Here is a 13,521-nt window from a genome sequence, read left to right on the forward strand (position 1 = left end):
TGATTGTCTACTTGATTCTTGTTCTATGAATCATGTAGAATAAAAGCTTCTGATCTACCTTCTTGTACCATTCATTATTTTTTGCACTTCTATCATGTTGCCTTATTTGTCTCCTCTCTAATCTGCACTTCAATCTCACTTCATATAAGCATTTTTCCATACTCCTAAATCATTACTGTTGCCCGTCTCTGAACCCTCTCTAATGCTGCAGTATCCATTTTTGGAAGCGGTGCCCATTACTGAACACAGTATTCCAGATGAAGAGAAGCCAGTGATTTTTAGAATTGGCCTATTTTCCATATAATTCTCCTAATATTTTCCATATAATTCTCCATTCTTTATATATCCTAACATTTTGTTGCATTTTGACAGCAGCTGCACACTGAGTTAAGGTTGTCACTGAACAGCTGTATATAATGAGTATATGAGTACTTCCAATGTTTCATCCAATGTGCACTACTTTTCATTTATCAACACTGAAATCCATTTGCCACCATGTTGTCCATTCACTTTATTTGGTTATGTCCCATGGAAGTTCTTTCACAGTGTTCCCTGGACTTCACTTACATAGTAATTTTGTGTCATCTGCAAATTTTGGCACTTAATTTGTATATATCTTTTCCAGATCATTAATAGATATACAGAACAAAATTGGTCCTAGTATGGAACTTTGTGGCACTTCATTGTTAGCCTTTTGCCATAATGAAAAGATCCATATGTCAACTGCACAAGTATAGTATTTCTTTGGCACCAAATAGCCATAATCCGTTGTGATCTAAAACATCTCTAACTTTTATTTTTCATTCTTATGTAGATGTTTGACAAAAACCATGGAAGGTTTTTTTTTTTTTTTACTGTTATACTGTACTATATAAAACTGTTGAATAATACTAAAAATAGTACTTTTACACTTAATTTCTGAACCAATTTTTCATTTGATTACTTTACTGGAATGTGATCACTCCTTTCCAGAAAGTAAAGAAATAATTAAATCTTTTCATTATGAGTTATCTTTCCCAGAAATGGGAAGTTAGAGACCAAGAAGCAGTTGGCTATTCCACTAGTTCCCAGATGTAGTTTCTTTGGCAAAATTCTAACTATATCTTGCATGAGGGTTGACAACAGTTTGGTTTCTCTGTGGGAGGTACTGACAATCCTGCCTAGTAGATGGCCTAGGAATTCCTTACAGGAACTAAACAGCCAGGTCGTGTTTGCATCAAGCTTGCATGAGGCTGGCTGGGCTACATGCAGTGGCACAATCTCTGATTGTGATACTAGTTGTAGTTCAGGAAAGCATGATATAGTGCACTTGCTCCCTCTTGCTTGGATCTCATCACCCGGATGCCTTATGAGGTTGACCACACCTGATAACAGCTCCTTCCATAAAATGACTTAACGACTGAAATGGGATTTGGAATGGCAGAAGAGGAGAGCATCCACCATGGCACAACAGCAATAGAAAACTTAAGTTGCAGGGGAACAAACACCCTCTGAAACTCAACCAGTAAGGGTCTAGTCTTCTTCCCTCTCTCATCTGCCTAAAGTCACTGGTAAACCAAAGTGTCTTACCTGGGCTGTTAGGGTGGAGGGAGTATTTGGGGGGAGGCATAGCTCAGTGGTTTGAGCATTGGCCTGCTAAATCCAGGGTTGTGAGTTCAATCCTTGAGGGGGCAATTTAGGGAACTGGGGTAAAAATCTGTTTGGGGATTGGTCCTGCTTTGAGCAGCAGGTTGGACTAGATGACCTCCTGAGGTCCCTTCCAACCCTAATATTCTATGATTCTATGAAACCATCACATTAGTGACAGTGCCTCACCAGACCAACTTCACTATGGATCAGGAAAAGGGAGGACTTATTCCTCAGTGAGCTCTGGAATGCCATAGGATCAATTAATCTCCTATGGAGACCAAATGGGAAAAGTCTGATATTCTAATCAGAAAATGGAGTCGTGGCCTCCATTTGGAAGAGGTGGTAAATAGATCATGAGCATTCACTGTTCCCCTCAGTTTTCCCCCAGATCGAAAATTAGGTAGAGTTTGCCTTCTCTGAGTGTTAGGGGCTCAAGGATATCTGTTGTAAGCTTTTGGTTGACATGGTTTTACTGAAACTGGTCAGAGCTGTTGTTTTCTGTTTGCCATCTGAAGAGAGCTCTACCACCACTGGGACAGATGTTTCACCCAGCCAGGATTCTGTGATATGTGTCTCCATGAATAAACAGGAAAGAAAGTAATACATTCTGGTAGCTGGGCTACATTTATTAACTACTCTTTACTTTCCCATCTTCCTAGGCCTGTTAAGAGAGGAACTGGGTTTATGAAAACTGTTGTAGGCAAGAGAGCAGCAGTCCCTGCACAGCAATAGTGATGCGGTATTATATCATACTCTTATCAAGAAATGACATGAGAGTTTAACATCCATCTGGACAGACATCAGACACAGAACAGACATTGACTTAAATCTCTCATGTGAAGGGTTTGCCAGAAATGCTCACTCCTCTGAATGGTGTTAAAGGTTTTTCCAGCATTTAAGCTTTAACACTAAGCCTAATTTCATAGTGAACAAAGTGTGTGCTGGATTTTGTTTTAAGACAAAGTTCTTGGTTTGCCTATCTTGTATTTTACTAAGAAGAATGCAACATTTTCTTGGCAGTCCTATAGGTTCATTTCTCTATGTGTATCACTGTCTTGAGGTCTAGTCTAGCCAACAGAAGTCATGGGCATTCAAGGACTTATGAAAGTCTTACTGATAGAACCTTATTAATCTAGTCTGTTTGACTCTGCCATCAAAACATCTAGTATACTTCTTAACTGTGAGCCACTGCAAATATTTTGTTAGAGCTGACAAATCTAACCTTGATTTCTAAGCTTTTGCCAGAAAGCTTCTCTCAGAAATGTAATTTTCTGAAGAAGGAATACGTCACCAAATATGAACTCCACTTAGGAAACGGAAATTCAGTATATACCTAAAATGAGATTACATCATATTATACATGTCAACATTATGTCCAGACATGAACAGGAAGGCAATTGTATATGAAAGCTAACTGTGGATAAACAGAAGAATTCATTTTTGGTAGTCTAGCTATAAACTAAAAATACAGTATTTGTTTTGGATAGGTCAAATTATTTTGGAATGCATGTATAACAATTGACAATGCATGTACATCATGTTGCATCCCACAGACTAATGGTACAGTGCAATATAATATGATATGCCGTGATGTGACATTCTGTATGCCTAATATTGAACCTTAAAATCAACCTTTTCTGATTGAAAGCCCACACTATATGCAAACTGTAGATGCCATAGTTTACTGACTTTACTACTTCACATTCAACGTGGGGTTGCTCAGGGCCTCATTTTAAAATTTCTTCATTTTAAAGATTTCATTTCACAAACTCAGGTGTGCTCTAGCACCTTACTGTATTGTAAATTGCTTTTTTCCTTAAAGCTACTAAAAGTAGACTTGAGAATCTATTCTGCCATTGACATTTAGGGGGAGTGGAAAATTTACACCAGTGATTTCAATAACATGAGTAGGATCTCTGCATGTAAACTCTGCAGGAATACTGTATGGTCTCCAAATTTTTTAAGATGGAATTTGCTTTTGTAGTAGCTGTATATTAACAAGTATTATTGAACTATCGCTCCTATGCAGCATTATTCATTGGAATCTATTTGCAAATCCAATTAGGTTGGTTTGTAATGGGAAAAAGTACTGATGTGTTTTCTTAAGGATGATTTACTAATGTAAGTGTTGGGAACGGAATACCCAGGCGTCCCTAGAACAGCTGGTTCAAATTCCACCTTGGTAGACTCCTCACACCATCATCCTTGAAGTAGATAAATTAAGTAGCAAACAATTATGTGTGGGTTTAATAGCTGACACCCTGTCAGCAAGCTCACATGGCACTTTACATAAAGTATAGATGTTTGCCCTAGTATCTTAAGCCAAAATTTCCCCTTGTTTCATCCCAAGTTATACACTCTGCTGTGCTTCAATTAGCTGCTGTGTCCCATCCAAGAAGTGGCTGTACTGCAGCTCTAGTGAGTTTGGGGAGCCTTTGGGATGAATGATGCTATATAATTCTAAAATATTATTGTGCTTAAAAAAATAAAGTGATAATGGAAACAGACCTTGCACTCTGCATTGCTATGGGCAGAGGGATTGACTAAATTATTTAGGAGAAGTCTCCTCCAGTCCCAAAGGATGAAGATATTTCTAAAGTGTCTGTTCTTTTGCACTTTTCTTTGGCATATGGCACTTAATCAGTTAAAAAGAGCCAGAATTTTGCAAAACAGTTGTCAATAATGTACGCTGTATATATGTTACGTGAATGTTTGTGATGGATGAATCATTAGGCAGATAATGCTGATTTAATAGTACAAAATTGTCACATTTGATAAATTTCATTTTGCCTGTTTCAGACAGTAGCAGAATTTATTTCAATGACAAATGACTACTCCCGAGATTGCGATATGGAAGGGGTTCCTGCCACATTTTCATTTTTTAAATGTCTTTATATCTCAGTTCTTTGAATACTACTGCACAGTCTTAAAATTTCTCTACACTGAATAAATTTTGTCCCTCTGGCTTTAATGATTATCTAACTGACAAGCAAATTAAATAAACTGGAACCATTTAACCACACAATGTTTTGGTCAATTATAGCATCAACACTATTCCATAAAAAATGCAGTATACTTCATAGCAACTTCAGCAGTTAGATAGAATTTTAAGAGTTTTCATTGTTTGTTGTCAAATACTGAAGAAAACTAGAATAAAACATTGAGAAAATGCTTCAGGTACAGTGGCTGTTACTATTACTAGCATTGAGCATTACAGAGCACAAGGAAGTCTTTGAGGAAATACAAAGGAGTAAAAGTAACGGAGGATGAAAGATGAAATAATGCTAAAAAGAATAAATCAGCAAAGTTGGAATAATCAGCATACGTGGGTCAAGTACGTCTTATGGATGTGAAGCTCTCAATCCAATCGCTGCTCTGAATCGAGTTCAAATTGAGTTTTAGACAAGTTTTAAGTGAAGTGAACTACAGAAAAATGACCTTCCTTATCACAATGCTATCCATTCTCATACCATTAATGGTGCACTTCACTGTTGCAGCTATTAGGCTGCGGGCCATTTCCTTTCATTTCTGAATCTTTTTTCCCTCCTCAAAGCTGTTACTGACATCAAGGTGCAGGTTTTCCTGTTTTTTCCCAGTTTTTGTATTCTCTAGGAGGCGATTGTGCTTTTAAAACTAATCTTCCTTCTATTTATATATCAATAATAATAATACAAAACTCAGCTGCAGCATTTCACTAAACAACTACAGGGATTCAAAAAAGAAAACAAGCCTATTTCACTGCAAAATGTCAGGACTCAATTCACCCCTCCATGCTATTCAGTGCACACAAAGGAGAGGATAAAATACATCCAGGAGTGTTGTGAGTGACTATCAATCAAAAATGTCACATTTAGGGAGATGGCTATTTATGAAACTCTGGGAAGAGCAGTAAGAGGTAGGCACTAATTATAGTAATTACACACACGCGTGCACACACGGAAAACTCTGAGAATAAAGAATGTAAACAACCAAGCAGAAAATCTAGGATAAATATTAGCCAACAACAAAAACAACAAAAAAACCCACAAATTCACTATCATCTTTTTTAGGCACTGAACACAGATTAATTGCATTTGTCTTGTGTTTTGGTGCTTCAGAAAAAGTAGCAAGGCAGTTTAAAGGATCAGAGACTGTCTGAAGTTTTAAGCCCCCACAACCCCGCCCTTCTTATTTGTGAAAAAGGGTCTCTTTATTCTGGAGAGAATGATTGTAAAATAATCTGAAGAGGACACTTTCAACTTCAGTGAAATTCCTGTGTGTCTTTTCCTCTCATTTTCATGACAGCATGTTTACTGCGAATAAAATTCATAGACAGTTAAGAGGGAAAAAAAGAATAAACCACTCCTAGATACATAATGAAGGTTAGTTCTGAAAGCACAATTTTTAACAATCTGCAAGATGGGGTTATGGGGGAGAGGAATCTGAAAAGACTGCACGTTAGCAGCTAGAAATATCCTCTGTGTTATTTAGAGTATGTAATTAGTTGCTTATTTATTACATCAACACTTCTAGCTGGAAACTGTGGTTTCAACACCGTGGAGTTTAGTTTACACAACATGTTTACAGTACAGGTACTATACCATTTAAGAAAATATTCTATGATTTGCATTGTGTAATCATGATTTTCATGCAGTTCAAATGAATAAGCCACATACTGTAAACCATTTAAGATAGATATTCATGGTTATTGTTCTCCTGTCAGAAGATTTAGCTTTTGGGTTGCTTTAGATTAGTACCACACTGTGTGCGTGCCCAGAGAGGAGCTGGGGAAATGGCTATTTACAAGGAAGGGTGCACATTAGCTAAATTAGCAGGGACTGAGATGAAATCGACCTGATCTGTCTCAATGTAGAAGTTACACTTTATTCTCCTCTTCATGGTGAAAACTGTTTGTCCAAGATAATGCAAAGAGCTGCACTAACCGTGGTCCCACACCCTCACCCTCCAGAGATCTAAGGACCACACTCTCAACTAGCATATTGTGCTGCTTCTTCACCTCCAGTCAACCATTAATAGAATGACTATGTATTTTGAAAAAGCATTGATAATATGTGCAATATCCTAGGAGGGAGAAAGAAAGGACGTGTGGTTAAGGCGCTGGACTTGCACAATCTAAGTTCAATTCCTGGCTGTGCCACAGACTCCCTGTATGTTCCGAGGCAAGTCAGTCTCTCTTTGCCTCCGTTCACCATGAGTAAAATGACATGGTATGATAATAACCCCTACCTCACAGGTGTGGACTGTGAGGATACATTCATTTATGGCTGTGAGATGCGCAGACACTGGGGTGATGGGAGCCCTACAGTCAAGATAATTATTATTCCTCACAGAAAAAGCCCTATTAAGGTTGCAATTATGCAACAAAATAATTACATCTGATATATTTTATCTATTACTATACGTCAGTCTTACAGTGTTTATTTAGAAGTTTTGTCTGGATAAGGACTCCAGAACTGGGCCACATATCAATAATAATGAAAGTATCCAATAAAAGGAGGAGGTTTAGAGACAGTATATATAACGTACTACGTCTCTGGTTTGCCAGTCAGATTTCCACCCATGCCCATAAACATTTACAGGAGGATCGGAGTGTTCACCTAAAAGGAAAAACCGAATATGATTTATGTCAAAGTGGAATGTGATGGGATGTTCACTCCAAACCCACCCCAAAGGGGTTAAGGTGGCTCAGAAGGGGCTAATAAACCCTGCAGACTGAACCTGGGGGGAGATTTGACTAACAAGCCCTAATTGAAGATGGAGCTCTTCTGGGGAGGAGTAGGCAGGGCTTGTATAAAGCCAAGAAGGGAGGCAGAAGGGGGCTGCAGTGTGGAAGTCTGTAGTCACTCTCTGCGCTAGTGAGGAGAGAAGGAAGAACCCCGGGGGTGGGGTGGGGTGGGGGGTGGAGCAGATACCCTGGGATCCTGACCCCAAGGAAGGGGTTTACCCACTGGGGTGGTGGGAGAAGAAAGCCAGCAGTGTAGGAAAAAGCCCGGGGAAACAGCAGCAAGGGGTGAGATGGTGCAGACCTTGGCTGCTGACTGTAGGGTCTCTGGGTTGAAACCTGGAGCAGAAGGCAGACCTGGGTTCCCCTGCTAGCTACTGGGAAAGCAGGATAGTCCTGATTGGTAAGAATGCCTGGCATGGCACCTAGACAGCTAGTCTGGTGACACTTTGTTACCCTGGAAGGGGAAAACTGTAGAGTGACCTGGCTAGAGGGATAAGCCATGAAAACAGGGCCATAGCCCGGATGCAGTGAGCGGGGCAGCTCCTCAGGGATCAAAGCTGGGGAGTGTCTGGACAAATGACAAAAAAAGGTAGGAGGCACAAATATGCTTACTTGTCCCAGGTGCTAAGTTGCTCTGCATGCAGAGGAATCACTGCGACTCCTATAGATCAAGAGGGGCCATAGCATGAGCAAGCGAAAGGTGGTGGACTCAGGGCCGGCTCCAGGCACCAGCAAAGGAAGCAGGTGCTTGAGGGCGGCCAATGGAAAGGGGCGGCACGTTCAGGTCTTTGGTGGCAATTCGGCGGCGGGTCCCTCTCGGAGTGAAGGACCTGCCTCCGAAGAATGAAGCAGCGTGGTTGAGCTGCTGCCGAAGTGCTGCTGATCGCGACTTTATCTTTGTTTTTCTTTTTGTTTCGCCGCTTGGGAAGGCAAAAAAGCTGGAGCCAGGTCTGGTCAGACCGGGCAGAGCTAATCCCAGATACAGCCATAAAGGGGTGCTCCAGGAGCGAGTAAACCCTGTAATGCAGACTAATCATCTTGATCACATGAGACATCTCAACCGGTCAAGGACAGAAGCAAACTACCAATTCCATCATGTGACTTCTCTCCTGTCACCTATTCCAACCAAAAAGACTTACACTCAAATGTAATGTATATAGCACTATGTGATAAACAGCATAGAATTCCAGATAGATCATAATTTTCTGGTCAGTAGGAAACAAAACCAAAAATCAAGCTGGCTCATTGACAACATTTGAACTCAGTTCATGCTTTCTAAGGGTATGTCTACTTTGCAATTAAACACCCACGGCTGGCCTGTGTCAGCTGACTCAGGCTTGCAGGGCTTGGGCTATGGGGCTTTTAATTAAGGTGTAGAGATTTGGGCTTATGCTGGAGCCTGGGCTCTGGGACTCTCTCCCCTCATGGGATCCCCTCTCCGAGCCCCATAAGCCTGAGTCAGCTGACATAGGCCAGCTGTGGGAGTTAGTTTCCGTATAGACATATCCTAAAGCACAAAATATCAGGCATATTATTATACACTCCCTGAAGCTAAGCAACATGTCTGTGTGCATTGTCTGAAAGATCAGAATAGGACCTTTAAATGGTGAACATGGTTTATCTTTTCACCAGCGAATGGTATATCATTAGCATTCTTTTAAAGAACATAAGAATGGCCCTACTGGGTCAGATCAAAGGTCAATCTAGCCCTTTATCCTGTCTTCCTCCAGTGGACAGTGCTAGGGGCCCCAGAGGGAATGAACAGAACAGGTAATCATCAAGTGATCCATCCACTGTCACTCATTCCCAGCTTCTGGCAAACAGAGGCTAGGGACACCATTCCTGCACATGCTGGCTAATAGCCATTGATGGACCTATCCCTCCATGAATTTATCTAGTTCTTTTTTGAACCCTGTTATGATCTTGGCCTTCACAACATCCTCTGGCAAGGAGTTCCACAGGTTGACTGTGCATTGTGTGAAGAAATACTTCCTATTATTTGTTTTAAACCGGCTGCCTAATAATTTCATTTGGTGACCCCTACTTCTTGTGTTATGAGTAGTAGTAAACAACACTTCCTTATCTACTTTCTCTAAACCAGTCATGATTTTATAGACCTCAATCATATCTCCCCTTAGCCGTCTCTTTTCCAAGCTGAAAAGTCCCGGTCTTATTAATCTCTCCTCATACGGAGGCCGTTCCATACCCCTAATCATTTTTGTTGCCCTTTTCTGAACCTTTTCCAATTCCAATATACCTTTTTTGAGATGGGGTGACCACATCTGCACACAGTATTAAAGATGTGGATTTATACAGAGGCAACATGATATTTTCTGTCCTATTATCTATCCCTTTCTTAATTATTCCCAGCATTCTGTTTGCTTTTTTGACTGCTGCTGCTGCACATTGAGTGGATGTTTTCAGAGAACTATCCACAATGACTCCAAGATCTCTTTCTTGAGTGGTAACAGCTAATTTAGACACCATCATTTTATATGTATAGTTGGGATTATGCTTTCCAATGTGCATTACTTTGCATTTATCATCATTATACCTATACCTATCTCATAGAACTGGAAGGGACCCCGAAAGGTCATCGAGTCCAGCCCCCTGCCTTCACTAGCTGGACCAAGTACTGATTTTTTTGCCCCAGATCCTTAAGTGGCCCCCTCAAGGATTGAACTCACAACCCTGTGTTTAGCAAGCCAATGCTTAAACCACTGAGCTATCCCTCCCCCCTTAAATTAAATTTCATCTGCCATTTTGTTGCCAGTAACCTAGTTTTGAGAGCTCCTTTTGTAGCTCTTCGCAGTCTGCCTGGGTCTTAATTATCTTTAGTATGAATAATATTTTTCCTCATTCAGGACCTACACCTGAGAGATGCTGACTATCTGCCCTCCCTGCTGACCTCAGCTGAATTTAATGGAAGTTCTGGGTGCTCGATATCTCTCAGGATGAGGCCCTAAATTTGATGAATTTGATTTAGTCATTGTAAAATAAAAAAATAGTGTCCACCAGTCCTGAAACAAAGCATAAAACAGAACTGCATTCCCTGTAGCTGGACCTTTGGAGCCTGATTATCCTCTCAGTTTTACACCAGGCTGCAAGAGACCTGCTGACCACTACAGAGTACTCAAGAAATTTACAAAGCTGAGCATACAGACGTTGCATAACTTACCTTCTTAAGTTCTTCCTGGTACCCAGGATAATACCCCTCTATCCCCCATGGCCTTATAGCAGACAAAAGTCATAGTTAACTCTTAACCCTAAATTTCATTTTCTTCGCACATTTAGGACCAGTCCACTGTTATGCACCAGCTGCTGTATGTTACTGTGGCAAGGCAAAGCAGACATAAACTTGGCTTAACTGGGATGTTATATCGAGTTAATGGTTGATTTGTATCACCAGAGTGTCCCAAAAGCAATTGTAGCATACCGGCCAATCTGTTCCTTAGGATTTTGTTGTGTCCTTAATTGCAACATTGTAATGAGGTTCTTTCTGTTAAAGGTACAGACATTTCCAAACTCAGTGCTCTCTTAAACTTTTTTTTTTTTGGTTACTTTTAATTGTGATATAGTGGACTTTTAGATCTTAAAAAAAAAAAGGTCTCCCCAAAGAAATCTTTTTCGGCTAGATGACAAATCCCATACTTATAAAATTAGTGTATATATGAGATAGTGCAGTGTTTCACCATGTAAGGATCAGGGCCAGCTCCAGGCACCAGCTTAACAAGCAGGTACTCGGGCGGCACCTGCAGCAATTCGGGGGTGGCAGGTCCCTCACTCCCTCTAGGAGCGAAGGACCTGCCGCCGCCAATAGCGGCTTCCCCTCCCCCCCCCCCCCCCCAATTGCCGCCACCGGTCACGATCGCGGCTTTTTTTTTTTTGCTTGGGGCGGCAGAAATGCTGGAGTCGGCCCTGGTAAGGATATTACCCCATTCACCAACTGCAGTTGCAGGCCATTATTTCTTCAGGCTTCTGCAATTTAACAATGATCAAAATATCTGCTGTGTTATGTCTGCTTACATAATGTAGTGTCATGCAAGGGCTGTTTCTTGTTTGCAAATGAAATGAGTGAAAATGCTGATGTTACTCAAAACTGTATTAGTGGAACCACAAGACAGCATGTGGCCCGATTAATCTTATGAACTCAGCATTAACATATTGCTGGAACACCATGTGGATTATAAATTTATGAGTGTATCAACTTCCAATAAAGCAAAACATGACCCTGAATGCCTTATGAGAACTAATTCTCTTCTACAAATAAAAACAAAGCTTCAGAGCAGTGACCAGTAGTACCTACAGATTCATCAAGAAAATAGTGCAATCACAGTATTACATGGCTGTGCGGATGGTGTCTCCAGGAGGGCTTTGGCTTCCTCGAGCATGGGATGCTGTTCCGAGAAAAAGTACTATTGAGCAGAGATGGAGTCCACCTATCAAGGAAGGGAAAGAGTATCTTTGGATACGGACTGACTAACCTAGTGAGGTGGGCTAGGTTTGAGGGGGGCAGGAGACAAAAGCCCACAGATAACATGGAAAACTGTATGAAGGGTCAGAATCTGGGGGGAACGTGGATAATCACAGCAGGGAAAAAGGAGAGATAAGAGGAAATATAGAGGGGAAATCTAACAAACATCTTAAATGTCCGTATACTCATGCAAGAAGTGTGGGGAATAAACAGGAAGGACTAGAAATACTAGTGAATAATCACAATTATGACAATGAGATAATTCACACGACTGGAATATTGGATAGAAGGGTACAGATTGATCATAAAGGACAAGCAGGGAAAAAGGGAGATGGTGTTGCCTTGTATATCAAATATGTACACACTTGCACTGAGGTTGAGATAGAAGTGGGAGGCAGAACTGTTGAAAGTCTCTGGGTAAGATTAAAAAGCATAAAAAAACAAGGTGATGTCATGGAAGGTGTCTACTACAGACCACTTAACCAGAAAGAAAAGGTGGCTGAGATTTTAAAAAAACAAATATCATCATCCAAAACATAGGACTTGGTAGTGATTGGGGACCCAGATATCTGTTCGGAAAATAATACAGCAGGGCACAGATTATAAAACAAGTTCTTGGAATGCACTGGAGACAACTTTTTATTACAGAAGGTGGAGAAAGTGACTTGGGGAGAGGCTGTTCTGGAGTTGATTCCATCAAACAGGGAGGAACTAGTTGAGAATTTGAAGGTGGAAGACAGCTTGGGTAAAAGTGATTATGATTTGATAGAGTTCATGATTCTAAGTGATGGGGGAAAACAGTAGAATAAAGACAATGGACTTCAAGAAGCCAGATTATAGCAAACTCAGAAAATTGGTAGGTAAGATCCTATGGGAAGCAAGTCAAAGGGAAAAAAGAGTTCAGGAGAGTTGGCAGTTTTTCAAAGAAACATTATTAAGTGACCAAAAGCAAACTATCTGAATGTGTAGGAAAAATAGAGATTATGGTAGGAGACCACCCTGGCTTATCCAGGAGATCTTCAATTACAAACTCAAAAAAAAAGAGTTATACAAAAAGTGGAAACTAGGACAAATTTCAAAGGGTGAATATAAAAAATACAACACAAGCACATAGGGACAAAATTAGAAAGGCCAAGGCAAAAAATGAGATTAAACTATCTAGGGGCATAAAGGTTAAAAAGAAAACATTTTACAAATACATAAGAAACAAAACTTAGGCCAAGGACAGGGTAGGCCCATTACTCAATGAGGGGGGAAAGACAATAACAAAAAAATGAAGCAATGGCCCAAATGTTAAATGCCTTTTTTGTTTCAGTTCTTACCAAAAAAAAGTAAGCAGTGATTGGACAATTAACCCAATGAACATCAGTGAAATGGGGTAGAATCTGATGCTAAAATAGGAAAAGAACAAGTTAAGTATTATTTAGACAAGTTAGATGTCTTCAAGTTGGTAGGGCCTGATTAAATACATACTAGAATACTTAAGGAACTGGCTGAAGAGATCTCTGAGCCATTAGCAATTATCTTTGAGAACTTGTGGAGGACAGGAGATGTAACTGAGATCTGTAAAACGGCAAATATCGTACCTATCTATAAAAAGGGGAACAGGGACAACCCAGGGAACTATAGACCAGTCAGCTTAAGATAATGGAGTAAATAATTAATTTGTAAGCACACAGAAAAAAATAAAATA

At 40.3% G+C, this 13,521-nt stretch overlaps 1 protein-coding gene across 14 annotated transcripts in view; it reads right to left on the reverse strand.

The window, feature by feature from the left end:
* PTPRM (protein tyrosine phosphatase receptor type M) overlaps nt 1-13,521 on the reverse strand; it is a 712,166-nt gene that overhangs the window by 167,668 nt on the left and 530,977 nt on the right. The gene's annotated exons all lie outside the window — the stretch shown is intronic.

The sequence above is a fragment of the Chrysemys picta genome, chromosome 2 (genome assembly GCF_011386835.1).
Source record: "Chrysemys picta bellii isolate R12L10 chromosome 2, ASM1138683v2, whole genome shotgun sequence".
In the NCBI taxonomy this organism is placed as follows: domain Eukaryota; kingdom Metazoa; phylum Chordata; order Testudines; family Emydidae; genus Chrysemys; species Chrysemys picta.